General features: G+C 36.3%; 1 protein-coding gene and 1 pseudogene across 1 annotated transcript in view; one reads left to right on the top strand and one right to left on the bottom strand.

Annotated features, from left to right (window-relative positions):
* NT5DC1 (5'-nucleotidase domain containing 1) overlaps positions 1–14,552 on the bottom strand; it is a 147,922-nt gene that overhangs the window by 109,000 nt on the left and 24,370 nt on the right. The gene's annotated exons all lie outside the window — the stretch shown is intronic.
* LOC112622152 lies at positions 2,581–3,188 on the top strand (annotated as a pseudogene).

The following is a 14,552-nucleotide window of genomic DNA, read 5'->3' as shown; positions in this document are numbered from 1 at the left end:
TGGCTTTAGGTAACAATGAAAGGAAATTAAACAAAAGAGGAATACTTTCAAATACCTGAGAGCATGCACTGGTGGAAAAATGCCAAAGCAGCCTTTGAAACTGGTGTCCATAGGAGGGCAGCATTCAACTCTCTGCTCTGCCACCTACTGGCTTTATGAACCTGTGGAATTCCTTAACCTCCTGGGCTTCAGTTTCCTTACAAAATACAGTGGTAATATCTATCACATAAGTCTCTTCTGGATCAAATAAGAAAAGTAAAACACCTGACACAGCGGAGACTCTCAGTAAACACAAGTCCAATCTGAAGACAAAGTTGAATCAGACCTATCATGATAATCATGGAATGCTATTTTTAAAATGAGGGGCAGAAGACTCAAGTGCTGTACTAGGTCTCAAAGACACAACTTTCATACAAATGGCCCTCACCTTGAAGAAGATGTCTTAATATTAGTATTTATAATGCCTTTTAAGCAAAAAACTGTCTAATTCCTATTTCTCTCTTTCCTCCCATGACAAGAAAGATCTAAAGAACCATAGCTCATAACATGACCCACATGTGTAATTTGCAAATCAAAAAACTAGGTCGTAAAGTGTCATAAAGTAAAACAAACAAAGTTTAAAAACTGGAAGTGCTCTTTACTGTCTTATAAAATGTTTTTTAAAATTCTGATAAACTTATTAAAAACCACAAGTAAAATGTATTTTGAAAGCACTTCAATATCATTACACTGTAGTATACAATGTATATTAAAATGCACAAGAGTTTTGTGGTATCAACACTGAAAGTTAAAAAAAAAGTATACAAATAGGTGGATTTCAAATACAATTATTCTTAATACTGCTTTGGAGTCAGCTTTAGACTGTATTATTCAAAATATAATAATTGTATTATCCAAATTCTACACAAGAGTTTAATCATCATTTGTACCAAATAACACAGAATTTATTCTTTAAGTTAATTGCCCACAAATTGTTACTAGTAGACTGAGAAACTTTTTTCTCCCAAAAAACCCCACACTTTGGTAAGGTCAGTTACTTCCCATAGGCTCCAAAACTCTTAACATTTCCCCCCAATATTCTTCTATTAGAATTTTTGCCAAATAACTCTTTATCCTTTTTTCTGTATTTTTAATAGCTGTGCTATAAATCATAAGAATACATCTTTTTTTGTAGTTGCATTATTTTGTCATTTTCTAAGTCATGTATGATCAAAATATCATTTACTAAATTAATCTTTAAAAGTTTTACTCTGCTGCAATTATACAAATCCTACTGGTCACAAAACTAATAATGCAATTATAAACTAACACTTACCAATGTGAGAAATCAAGATTCATGGGGAAATCAAACCAAAAGCAGGACTGAAAAAATATTCACTATCTATTCTTACTCTCTCAATAGCATAGTTGTAATCAAGGGCATTCCCCTGCCATATTTAACTCATGCTAAATATACAATTCTATACAAATACTACAAAATGAAGTTCTACATGTACCCCATTAGTAAGAATTCATATATTAGTAATAATTCAAAAGTCTCCCAAAACATTGAGAAGTTTTTAGTTACACCATTCTGCCTTTTAATCATTATAACAGGCCATGATGTCCTAAAAAATAAGCATGTTTGACACGTCTTCAAAATAAAAACAAATATATTGACATTCGCACTATTTGCTTTTCAATTAGCTTCTTTTTTAATTAGCAAATTCTGAACTAGCCCATTTTAGAACTGAAACAACATAGCTCTTTCAATTGTAAAGAATTAAAAACAGTGTTCACCGATTTGAGATGGTTTGGAAAGCAGACGTAGTGGGATTACGCTTTCACACAAATCTTAACAAGGAATAGCCAACACAGTAGTTCCTAGTTAAGTAGTGCTATTCTCGGAATTACACTGTTTCTCATAAATCCTAAAGAAATATATCCATAGAAAACAGTCACTTTACCATGGTGATCTTGGCTAAGATGCTTAACCTCTAGGCCTCAAATTCTTTATCTCTAAAGATGAGAATAATAATAGTACCTACTTCATGGGGCTGCTATGAGAAGTAAATGAAATAGTATATGCAAAGTTGTTAGAATTAGATCTAGCACATAAGACCTTAAAATGTGAGCTATTGAGCTGGACATTTTATTTATTTACTTATTTTTATTTTTTTGAGCAGAGTCTTACTCTGTCACACAGGCTGGAGTGCAGTGGTGTCATCTCGGCTCAAGGCAACCTCTGCCTCCCAGGTTCAAGTGATTCACCTGCCTCAGCCTCCTGAGTAGCTTGGATTACAGGTGCACGCCACCACGCCCAGGCAATTTTGTATTTTTAGCAGAGATGGGGTTTTTTCACCATGTTGGTCAGGCTGGTCTCGAACTCCTGACCTTGTGATTCGCCTGCCTCGGCCTCCCAAAATGCTAGGATTACAGGCATGAGCCACTGTGTCCGGCCGAGCTGGACATTTTCTAATAGATTCTCACAACTCTAAAAGATATCTGGTTTTCCATATAAACATCTAGGTATTGCACACATTCATTTTATAAAAGATGTCTTGGTTCAGTAAATAATTGCATTTGTCTAAGTGTCTGTTGATGGCTGAAGGGATAAAGAAAACGTGGGACTTCTGTTTCCCACTACTGAGGCACGAGGTTCCAGTGTTCCAACCCAGTGAGAAAACGCAGACTTTGACTGAAGAGGAGACCCATGTAATATTTGAGAAGACTGTGAAATGCATTAGGGAGAATTTCTAGCTGCTGGCTGAGAGGCTCAATGGCACCTACTGTTCTCGGCTGCACAAAGACCAGGTGTACTATGTGAGTGAGAAGATTCTGATGCTGGTGCCGATATCTGATTTCCCTGGGACCTGCTTCAGAAAATTCACCAAGACCCACAAGTTTCAGTTGCACATCACAGCTCTGGATTATCCTGCACCCTATGCCAAGTATAAAATGTGGATAAAACCTGGAGCCAAGTATAAAATGTGGATAAAACCATATGGGAACGATATGTTGAAATCTGGTCTGCGTCAAATCACGAAAAATACTTCTGGCCAGGAAGTGGTGGTGGCAGACATCCGTTTGGGTTTTGGGGTGGCAGTAACATCTGTGCAAGACTGCACAAAAGGAGACCCCACCAATTTGTGGTATTTCTTCAAGCAAACATGGGTGAATATGTGCGGCACAAAAAGACGTTGACTTAAAATGAAGTCACTGCAAGGACTCACAGTGGTGTGGAAAGGCCCAGCTTCGTTTCTTGTGTTTGCGTGGATTCCACCAACGGGTTGAATTTTGTCAACACTTTAACCTCTTTAGGTCTTCTTAGTTTATATGCTATCCATCACTGACAAACACAGGCTGGATTCTTCTTGTACAGAAATGGCTCAAAATTGGGGTTTCAGATCTTTGTGTTTGTGACTAAACATTCTGTTTCGTATCTGAATCTGAGGGCTTCTTGTTCTGAGTAACAGATTCCGAACTGTTGGAACTAAGGATAAGAATGCTTATTGTTATCTGTGATAATACTTTGTTTTCCAAACTCATGATAACAGCACATGGGTTTTCTCTGTTCTTTATTAATATGAAAGATAGATACTGCCATATCAGAGCAGTAGGTCACATCTGAGATTTCACAAATGAAATTTGACTGAAATAATAAAAGCAATTTATAGTAAGTGTTATGTGGTGTGGAAGAAAAACTTAGTTTCAAACCCCAGTTCTGCCACCTACCAGCTAAATGACCTTGGATGAGTCATTCAACTTTAATAAGCTTCATTTTCTTCTTTTAAAAAAAAAAACCCATAAAACTTAAGAAATAGCTATAACCATCTACCTAAGAATGGTTTTTAGAATTAGAAGAATCATAATTATAAAGCATGTAACACAGTGTCTGGAAGATGACAGGTGTCAGCCCCCTTGTCCTTTAAAAAAAAAGCGTGCATATTACATACATATACACAAACACATAATATTATTCAGCCTTAAAAGAAGAAGAAAATTCTGCTATTTTTGACAACATGGATGAACCTAGAAGATAATACGCTAAGTGAAATAAACCAGACACAGAAGGACAAATACTGCATGATCTCACTCATACGCGTAATCTAAAAAAGTCAAAATTCATAGAAGCAGGGAGTAGAATGGTGGTTGCCAAGGGCTGTAGAGTGGAGGGTCACAGGGAGATGGTGGTCAAGGGGCACAAAGTTTCAGTTACATAGGATGAATAAGTTCATGAAATCTAATGTACAGCATGGTGACTATAGTTAGAGATACTGTACCATATACTTAAAATTTGCTAAAAGAGTAGGTCTTAAGTGTTCTCATCAATGTGATGGATATGTTAATTAGGTTGATTATGGTAACCACTTAGCTGTGTGTGTGTGTGTGTATATATATACATTTATGTATACATATATCTGAAAATATATAGTATACCATAAATATGTATGCTTTTAATTTATCATTTATAACTCAATAAAGCTGGAAAAAAATGTTTTAACCTGAATATTTGTGAAACTATGACCAGGGATGGGTATGTTGATCCACAGTTTATAGTACTGCCAGCAGCATATATATCAGGGGAAAAAAAAGCTTTTTAATTGAATTAAAGTCCAATGAGTCTAGAGTAAATATTAAATATAGCTTGTGCAAAATGTTTTTGGTAATAGAAGTTATACTGTTCATCAAGTAATGAAATGGAATACTACCTAAGATTTTAATGAGAAAAAAGTTCATTCTGTCCAAGCATAACTTTGCTGAGTAATAAGCAGAACTGAGGGCTCTACCAATATTATCTAGAGAACTCACAAGGAGTTGTTAGATAAAAAGTGGGGGTTTATGGATGCTACAGAAAAAAATTGAAATATCATTTTCTAGTACTTACTCGGATTAGTATCTCTTTCAGCTCTAATATTTGTATTTTAATGATACTGATGCAATTCTCAAATTTTCATTTTATAAACTTGAGTATTCTAAAATATCTATCTAATACTCACAACCCAAATAATAACATCTTCCCCCTTTAAGGGTCATATATGTATTTCCATTCAAGAGAAGATGCTAACAGGTAGGTTGAGCAGGGAAAGAATTAATAAATGGTATCAGTAGTCTGTGAGCCCATTTATTTCCTGGAATATAATATATTTTTAATACATTGAAGAGGTGAATAAATCAATGTATCAATAAGTAAATGGGATATAGATGAGTAAAAGACAATGGGAAAGTGAAGCATAGCTATGTCTAAAAAGTTATTTGTTGCTCTGAAACTGTATAGTTCAGGTTTCTGAGATATTTAAAGAAATCTCTCTAAATTCCAAAGATTCTGGGCTCTTCTTCTTTTTCTTTCCATCTCAGGCCCAACCTGAACCTACCTCTTACATCTATATCTTCCTACCATGCCTATTTTCAGAAAAAACTGTCTTTGAAAAATCTTTGAAATTCTAACTTAGTAGCCAGTAGAACAATTTAAGGTACACACTTACTAGAACAACAATTACAGTTATTTTCTTTTGTGAAAACTACTTTGGGAAGAAGTTGTTGATACTAGGACCTCTACAAGAATTCCGGGTTATTATTTTAAGGTAAGGAAAGGTTTGGAAAGACTCAGGTCCAAAGCAGTACCATGCAAATGGTCCTATCCTTGGGCATTCACAAGCACGAGGCAAACCATCCACCTCAATAAACATGGCAATCTGGTGTCCTGACACTCTCAGTTCCTTCATTCAGCAACATTTATAAGGTCTAGGCCTTGTAACAGGCACTACTTGTATAGAGTGGAATTTCAATAATAAATAACCCATAGTCCTTGAGTTACATTCAGAAAAGAGTATAAAGTATGAGAAAACACTATTTCATGATTTGGAAGATAGATCCACACAGACACTAAAGAAGCCAGAGGCCATAAGAGGCTTTGGGGTCTGGCGTTTATCTCCATGAATCTACAGCAAGAAGTAGCTCCTGCTCCAGATTCCTAGAATCCAGCCTGGCAACTAGTACACACAGAGGGTCAGAAAAAGTCTGACAATCATTTGAGAAGGCTGTCTGATATCAGAGATATTTACTTCTTGGACACCAGTATGGTCATCATCACCAATCACAACTGTGGAGCATTCCCAGGCAGTTTTGCCACTTGATATATGTGTCATTTAACTTTCCAAAGTTCCTAACATAAAATTAAGAGAAAGCAGGGGAAGATGACAGCATGTCCAAACTTCTGCCTGACTGGCATCGTAAGTGGCAAGAGTTATTTTTGACTCATAATTTATTAAAGATAGTAAGAATTTCAGCACTAATAAGATCACTGGGGGAAAAAAACCACTATTAATGTTTATTATATCTCTATAGTATATACATTTTATTTTCTATTTGTTACATTTTTCCTAAATAGCAATTACCTTTAAAATATGAAAGAAAGTAGGCAAGGCCGGGTGCGGTGGCTCAAGCCTGTAATCCCAGCACTTTGGGAGGCCGAGACGGGTGGATCACGAGGTCAGGAGATCGAGACCATCCTGGCTAACACAGTGAAACCCCGTCTCTACTAAAAAATACAAAAAAATAGCCGGGCGAGGTGGCGGGCGCCTGTAGTCCCAGCTACTCGGGAGGCTGAGGCAGGAGAATGGCGCAAACCTGGGAGGCGGAGCTTGCAGTGAGCTGAGATCCAGCCACTGCACTCCAGCCTGGGTGACAGAGCCAGACTCCGTCTCAAAAAAAAAAAAAAAAAAAAAAGAAAGAAAGTAGGCAAAGAGGAAACCAGGGTGCAAAAAGGCCAGGCGATCTGGTCAGCATTACTGGTGGGCAAGAGGCAGGAACCAGGGACAGCAGGAAGACTCACTAAGCATCTTTGCACTGTTAGGGGAGAGGTTTTTTGGGTGAGGTAACACAATTATTTGATCAATGGCTAAACAGACAAGGGCCCAGCATTACTGGGATGTATTTTCATTGTTAATATGATTAAGTTAAATAGCTGCATGAGTATCCATTTTGGCGATGGGTTTCCTGGTGGTCTGTGTTGCCACACAGACCCTACAGGTACTTAGGTGCCCTACGGATACATAATATTCTACAGGTACTCATGTACCCTACAAGTACTTTACTTTGTACACTATAAATGGTGACTGTGGAGTTGTTCTCAAGTATGATAGTAAAGAGAGGAACAAAGAGATCTAAATAAAAATTGTTAGCCTGTGACTTCTCTAATTAACACTTTAATTATCTATTTTATTTCTCCTTCCAACTTAGCAGAAACTGCATGTGAAAGACGAAGTTGTAAATAGAGTAGGAACATATGTGAATGGTTGAGAACCCATTGGGTGGCCAAGATCCTTGAAGATCTTAGGTCAAGGGGCCAAGACATTCTATATTTTTAACTCAGCTGGGTTACTATGGAAAGCAGGTGATGTCATTAAGCGCTTGGCACAGAAAACTATGAGCTCTTCAAGTAATGTAGCAATTTGTGTAAAACGGAAAATAGAATATAAAGCCCTTGTTAAAACTTTGTAAATGACTCTCAGTTTTTCTTGACCTGACCTGACGTTTCAGGGGTTTTTCATAAACACCTGTTTTTATGCATGAATTTCTCTTTTCAAACCCTCAGCAGGTATCTAACCACTAAACCACATTAGACTATTTACACAAATAGATCATTTTTAGCTTCTGGACTCTATAATAGCACCTAAGAATGTTCTTTTAAAATTTTTTCAAGAGGAATGAGGTACAGCAAGGTGGTGGTGGAAGGTGCCCTGACTAAACTTCTTGGCACTTTTCCCATTTCTACTCTAAAAGGATGAAGGATTGCCGGGCGCGGTGGCTCAAGCCTGTAATCCCAGCACTTTGGGAGGCCGAGACGGGCGGATCACAAGGTCAGGAGATCGAGACCAGCCTGGCTAATACGGTGAAACCCCGTCTCTACTAAAAAATACAAAAAACTAGCCGGGTGAGGTGGCGGGTACCTGTAGTCCCAGCTACTCGGGAGGCTGAGGCAGGAGAATGGCGTAGACCCGGGAGGCGGAGCTTGCAGTGAGCTGAGATGCGGCCACTGCACTCCAGCCTGGGCGACAGAGTGACACTCCGTCTCAAAAAAAAAAAAAAAAAAAAAAAAAAAAAAGGATGAAGGATTAGAAGAACAGGAAAGTCAGTATCCTGCCAGACCGAGGGGTGAACACATTAGCTCTGTCGCTGGTGTTTTCCCTCAGTGGGCTCTCTCGCCAACAGCTTGTCACATCAGAAATGTAACTCAGTTAAACATTAGGCCAGGGGATATGCATAATAAACTAGTTTCCTTGCCTGAAGAATGAAACCATTGATGTGGATGACCTTTCCTGCCCCTTACTGCTGAGTCTATGAAAGAATAATAATATTCTGAATAAAGACGTATGTACCTTAAAAGAAAGTTTTGCACGAAAAAAAAAACTCATAAGCAAATTAAAAACACAAATAAACTGGGAGAAATATGTGAAAACTGTATCACAGAACAGAGATTTAAGTTACAGAACATGTACAGGAAAAGCAGGCTAGAGAAATGGTCTAAGCTATATGAAAAGATACTCAACCATGCTTTTAGTAAGAAGAATGAAAATTACAACTAGACTGAAATTCCAATTTTCACCTCTAAGGTGGACAAAAATTAAAAAGCTCAAAAAAATCTAAAGAACATATCCTGTTGGTGATGCTGAGGGGAAACAGGGCCATGAATCCCCATTCCATGACTCTCTCTGAAAGATATTCAGGCTATATATACACCCACACACCCACAAACAAAGTTATTCACTATGAAGTATTTGTGTTAAAGATATGGAATCAACCTAAATATCCATCATTGATAGACTGGATAAAGAAAATGTGGTACATATACACCATGGAATACTATGCAGCCATAAAAAAGAATAAGATAATGTCCTTTGCAGGGACATAGATGGTGCTGGAGGCCATTATCCTTAGCAAACTAACACAGAACAGAAAACCAAATACTGCACGTTCTCACTTGTAAGTAGGAACTAAATGATAAGAAGCCATGGACACATAGAGGGGAACAACACACACTGGGGTCTTTCAGAGGGTGGAGGGTAGAAGGAGGAAGAGGATCAGGAAAAATAACTAATGGATACTATGGTTAATACCCGGGTGATGAAATAAACTGTACAATAAAGCCCCATGACACAAGTTTACCTATGTAACAAACCTGCACTTGTACCCATGAATTTAAAAGTTAAAAAAAAGTATTTGTATTAGCAAAAGACAGGAAATAACACAGATGTCTATCTATAGGGCAATGGTTGAAAAAACTATGGTGAATCTATACAATGGAGTACTATGAAGCTGTAAAAACGAATGCAGACTATCTTTACACAACGTTATGCAGTGATCTCCAATATAAACTGTTATATTCAATAAAACTTCAGGTTGGGTCATGAAAAACTGAGTCATTTACAAAATAAAGTATGTACATTGTGATGTCATTCACTTAAGAAGCTGGGAGGGATATTAATGAATGATACATTTTTTAATAAAAAGGATAAATCAAACCAATTTAAAAAAAATAGTTACATACAGAAGGAAGGTGAAACATAGGATGGATAGGTCAGTAACAGAGGCTACTCTTCTCTGAATATTCCTTGTTTTATAAATTTGACTCAGAAATATACAATGTTTGCTGGAGCTGGTTTATATTGGCCCTTGGTGAACGTTCAGGTATTTTGTGATTGGGTTGTCTGGAAACGGACCACACCACGGAGATCAGCAAACACATTTCCTTCACCCTGAAGTTGGTTGTTAAACATTTATCAGAACACCACAGAAAACATATGTACTTTAGGAAAGTATGAAACAAATTAAATTTAAAAAGAGCATTCCTAAAAATCGAAAGCAAAATGAAACAAACCTAACAGTGAACTGAGTGGGTAGTATTACCACATTGAATCAACTGTGTCATGTGACTTCACAGTACAGTAATGCAGCTCTAGTGAAAATACCAAAAGTATTGCAAACATAATCAAACAGCTTCCATTTTTTTCAATGTTCTGGTATGAATATTAGTATTTTTATTTTGAGAAATTGTGAGCATCATGGAATAAACAAATGAACAACTATGTTACTGGCATGAGTACGGGGTTTTTAGCATGGGACCAAGGAGCTACAGATACAAGATTGAGGTCATTAAGTAAACACCTGTGGTCCTGAATGTGCATTGGCTACATCAGTAAAAAGTTATCATGTCTCTTATATTTAATGAACATCCTGTGCATACATTTCTTAGCTCTGTTCACTAGAGAGAATGACCAACCCAGAAGCAATGTGCGTCCCTAGGACCCAGACATCTAGGCACTCAGATTGTGGTTTCTATTTCCCACAAAAGAAACCAAGAGTCTGTGGAGAAATGTCATATTGTAGATCTGGGCCAGGAAAGGTATAAAATATTAGAAGGAAAGAAGCTATTAAAAAAAAAAAAAAACAACTACTGGGACCATGGTCAAAAGAACTCACAAGCCAACTGGAAGAGGAGAGGCTCTCACTGGCCAAAAATGGGTAAAAAATTCTGAACAACAGTAAGATTAATAAGTGCCATGAACTGAAACACATATAATACATTATAAACTCAATGTTTATAATGATACTCAAATACACACACCTCCCTCACTACACCTGTGGAGGATGCTAGGAGCAGCTTATTGTTCTAAATGCTGGTAAAGGCATTTCTCCTGCTTTTTCTATACACACTGTACTTCAGGGTAACCAAATAGTTGATGAAGGGGTGTTTTTCTTTATAGAAAATATCCTAGCTAATAAATAAAATACAAATGATAAAATCAGAATATCGCCATTTTATAACCTACAATAAAATATTGACTCTAGGCAATTACCAATGTCTGGTAACACCAAAGAGACACCAACAATTAAGGGCCTCCTGACAGAAGTATATCATTGACTCTCTATAAAGTGTTCTTGACAAAAAATGTATCTGTGTGTGTTGTGTCTGTGTGTGAGTAAATGTGTGTATCTCAAACCTGAAATCAGGTGAAAACTCTAGATTTGCCTACCAATCTCCAGAGCAGTAAATTAAGTGATAACAAATTCTAGGTAACAGGAAATCGCATGAGATAGATGACAGTTTTTCAACACATAAACTGTAAGGGAGTAAAAAGTGGCACAAGACACCTAGCGTAACAGGTACTTTAGTCCATTTTACACTGCTATAACAGAATGCCACAGACAGGGTGATATATGATGAACAGAGCTTTATTCGGCAAACAGTTCTGAAGGATAGGAAGTCCAAGAGAACGGCACCAGTATCCGGAGAGAGCCTTTATGCTGTAGTATTGCATGGCAGAAGGCAGAAGGGCAAAAGAGGGCAAAAGTGTGCAAGAGAGCAAAAGGGGGCTGAGCTTGCTTCTACATAAAGCCCACTCACAACTACTAACCCATTCCCACAATAACAACATTAATCCTCAGGAGGGCACAGTCCTCACAACCTGATCAACTCTTAAAGATCCCACTTGCCAAAACTGTTACATTAAGGATTAAGTTTCCAACACATGAACTTTGGGGAATATATTCAAACCATGACCACAGGGATATATGAATCAATGGCAATTCATGAACCTAATTTCAACGAACAATTTATCAATCAATAAAAAATATACATGGATATGTATGTGTTTCTATATATATAATCTAGACATGTATATATACATGTTTGTGTGTATACATGTCTATATATGTATGTGAACTACAGCATTTGATGATATTAAGAAATAGCTGATTTTTTAATATGATGATGACATTGTTTTAAAGGAAAAAGACTCCTTATCTTCTGGAAAAATATACTGAAATATTCACAGGTGAATTGATACAATATATGGGATTTACTTCAAAATCTGGAGGCGTGGTGAATGAAAGGAGAACTGAGTGACAGTGAGTTGAGATCAGTTTGAATGATAGGCATATAGGCATTTATTGTAACTATCCTCACTACTTCTATAAAAGACTAAAGTTTTCTGTAAAAAAGTTTAAAAAGCATATGAGCACAAGGAACAAAAAACAATGTAACTAATATTAACAAGCTGATGACAGAACACTGATATCAGACTACACATTCTAACTTAGGAGGCCATCATGATCACCTCAGGAGCTTTATAAAAATACAGTCTTTGAACCACCACTATCTTAATGAACCTCAAAGGCTGAAGGAATTGTGCCATTTCCCCCAGGACTGCAGAAGTGGGGAAAAGAGGTTGAGAATCACTGTGTAAACACTTTAAGGGTATAGAATATATATTATTCACCCAGTATTTATTTCAATGCCTAACACTTAAGAAGCACTTAAGAAACATAAGATGAATTAATTAATGATCCACAGATGTGCAAATGAATAGGCAAGCTTAATAGTAGCTAATTGATAGATGTGAAAAAAATCATCAGTCATATTTGATATTTTAAAAAATCACTCAGGTTATAGAGTTTAAAGAGTACGGCTCTCTGTTTTGAGTGGAATGGGTTTCCTTCACAAAGCCACAGACTAGTCACTTCAAACAGCTACAAGTAAACACCCAGAGTAAAAATAGTTTTAAATACACAATTGGGTGGGGTGTGGCTAGAAAATATTCTGATTCTACAATCTGTTTTGGACAAGACAGGGCTTCTTATGTGACTAACAAAGCAAACAGCAGTCAGATTCCTTGTGCTGAAATAAGTACACTATTTGCAAAAAGGGTTGAATGTCTAAGGCTTATTCAATAAGGACACCGCATTTTCCAAAACTAAAGGGGAGTATAGAATGACAAATACCCACATATATTTACATATCCCTAAAAGAGGACATACAACCTCCCAGTATGGATTTTTCTGTGTCTCTAGTAAGTACTAACTGGAGCCAAGTCTACCGTCTGACCATGGAGAACAGTAGAATACCTCAAGCACAAGAATAATCTAATTTTAAAACTTGGAGGAGCTTAGAAACCACCTAGTCCAAACTTTCCATTGTGTTGATTAAAAAACAGACATCCAGAGAGGTTAAAGTAAAAGGCTCTGAAAATTGTTGCAATAACCACAGATGAACAAATGGTATACATGGGGGCATAATGCTATGTATTAAGAGCTGAGAATTAGTCTTCTGAATGTTCACATGAATGACAATTAACAGGGTATCACTCTCAATTATAAGCAAATAGGAATATGTGTGTGCATGTGTGTCACCACATATACACACAAAATACTAAAACATATGTTTTTAATAATTCCTTTCAAAACAAATTCTTCAACCTAGCATTCAAAAGCATCCACAAAGTTACCTCACCTACTTTTTCAAAACTGTGTCCAAATGAACCATAAGCCAGTAGAAGGCAGGTGTTTTCTCACACTTATCTTTTGTAGTCTCCTACAGATGTGGCAGAGTACATATTATAATTACAAAAGCTATTCCATATATAATTTCCAAATGACAAAAGAATGATTATAATATAAACTTTCCTATTCTGTTATTCTGAACTGCTATAAGAAACACCTTATACATATCTATGAGTATTATACAGAGACATATATAACAGTGTAGATTTTTAAAAATATGGCAACCAATAAAAGGCTTAAAAGTGACAGGACAGAGGCAATGAGATGCCTTATCCATTTACATTTCCACAAAGGGCTATACAAAGCTCTGTTTAAAACACAGAAAGTTGCTTGCAGGGGAGGGAAAGGGAAAAGAAAAAGGACAAATCTTTATTTCATTCACTGGTCAAACTTTCAATTATTTCAATTATTGATGAGTCCTGAATTCATGCTACTTTAATTCTGTGGAGGTAGAAAAATGATGTGGCTATGCCTGTGTAAGGAACTGTCTTTCTCAACCAGTTCACCTGTATAGGCAATTTGATTTTGACTCAAAATGATGAAATTTAAAAAGATAAAAAATTTGGACTCTCAACTTCCCATCTTTATTAGACTTTTTAGGATCCTAAAAACTTATTTTAAAGGTTTCCTAACATTGTTAAACAGACTCTAACTACCGAAATTGACAACAATAATGTTTACTTCCATCTTTGAGGAAAAAATATTTCTAATTGGGATGATTCCTAAAGGAAACTGCAAGTTAAGCCAATAATTTTTTTTTTTTAAACTGAAAGCCAAGTTTGAAGATTTTTTTCTCCTGAAATAAACACAGCAATCTTATGTAAATTAACATAATATGAGATTATCAAATTAAGGGGTTTTTGCAAACTCTACTGCAACTCTAAAGTAAATCCGAATTTAAGCAAGAAAATCTGAAGTCATTTACTGAATATAGCATAGTGTTGTGAATGACGGATTTAAATCCTTCAGGATAATCATATTGCTAACTGAACTATCAAATTCACTCTACTATTCAAATTTTCCCTGTCTGAAAAATTTGAAGTATTTAATATGCTATCATATTTTAAATTTCTCTTATTAACTTCTGAAGGCTTACACTAAAATTCTGATATGCAAAACAACATATCTACATTTTCACCATTTTCTTTCTTTTGCGTAAGCCTAAAAGTAATTAAGAATTGGGGTCAGCTATTTTCACAAAAATTTATGAACATTAACAGACACATTGATAA

Source organism: Theropithecus gelada, chromosome 4 (genome assembly GCF_003255815.1).
Source record: "Theropithecus gelada isolate Dixy chromosome 4, Tgel_1.0, whole genome shotgun sequence".
NCBI lineage: Eukaryota > Metazoa > Chordata > Mammalia > Primates > Cercopithecidae > Theropithecus > Theropithecus gelada.
The sequence above is the reverse complement of the archived record's forward strand: the minus strand, read 5'-3'. Positions and strand labels throughout refer to the sequence as shown.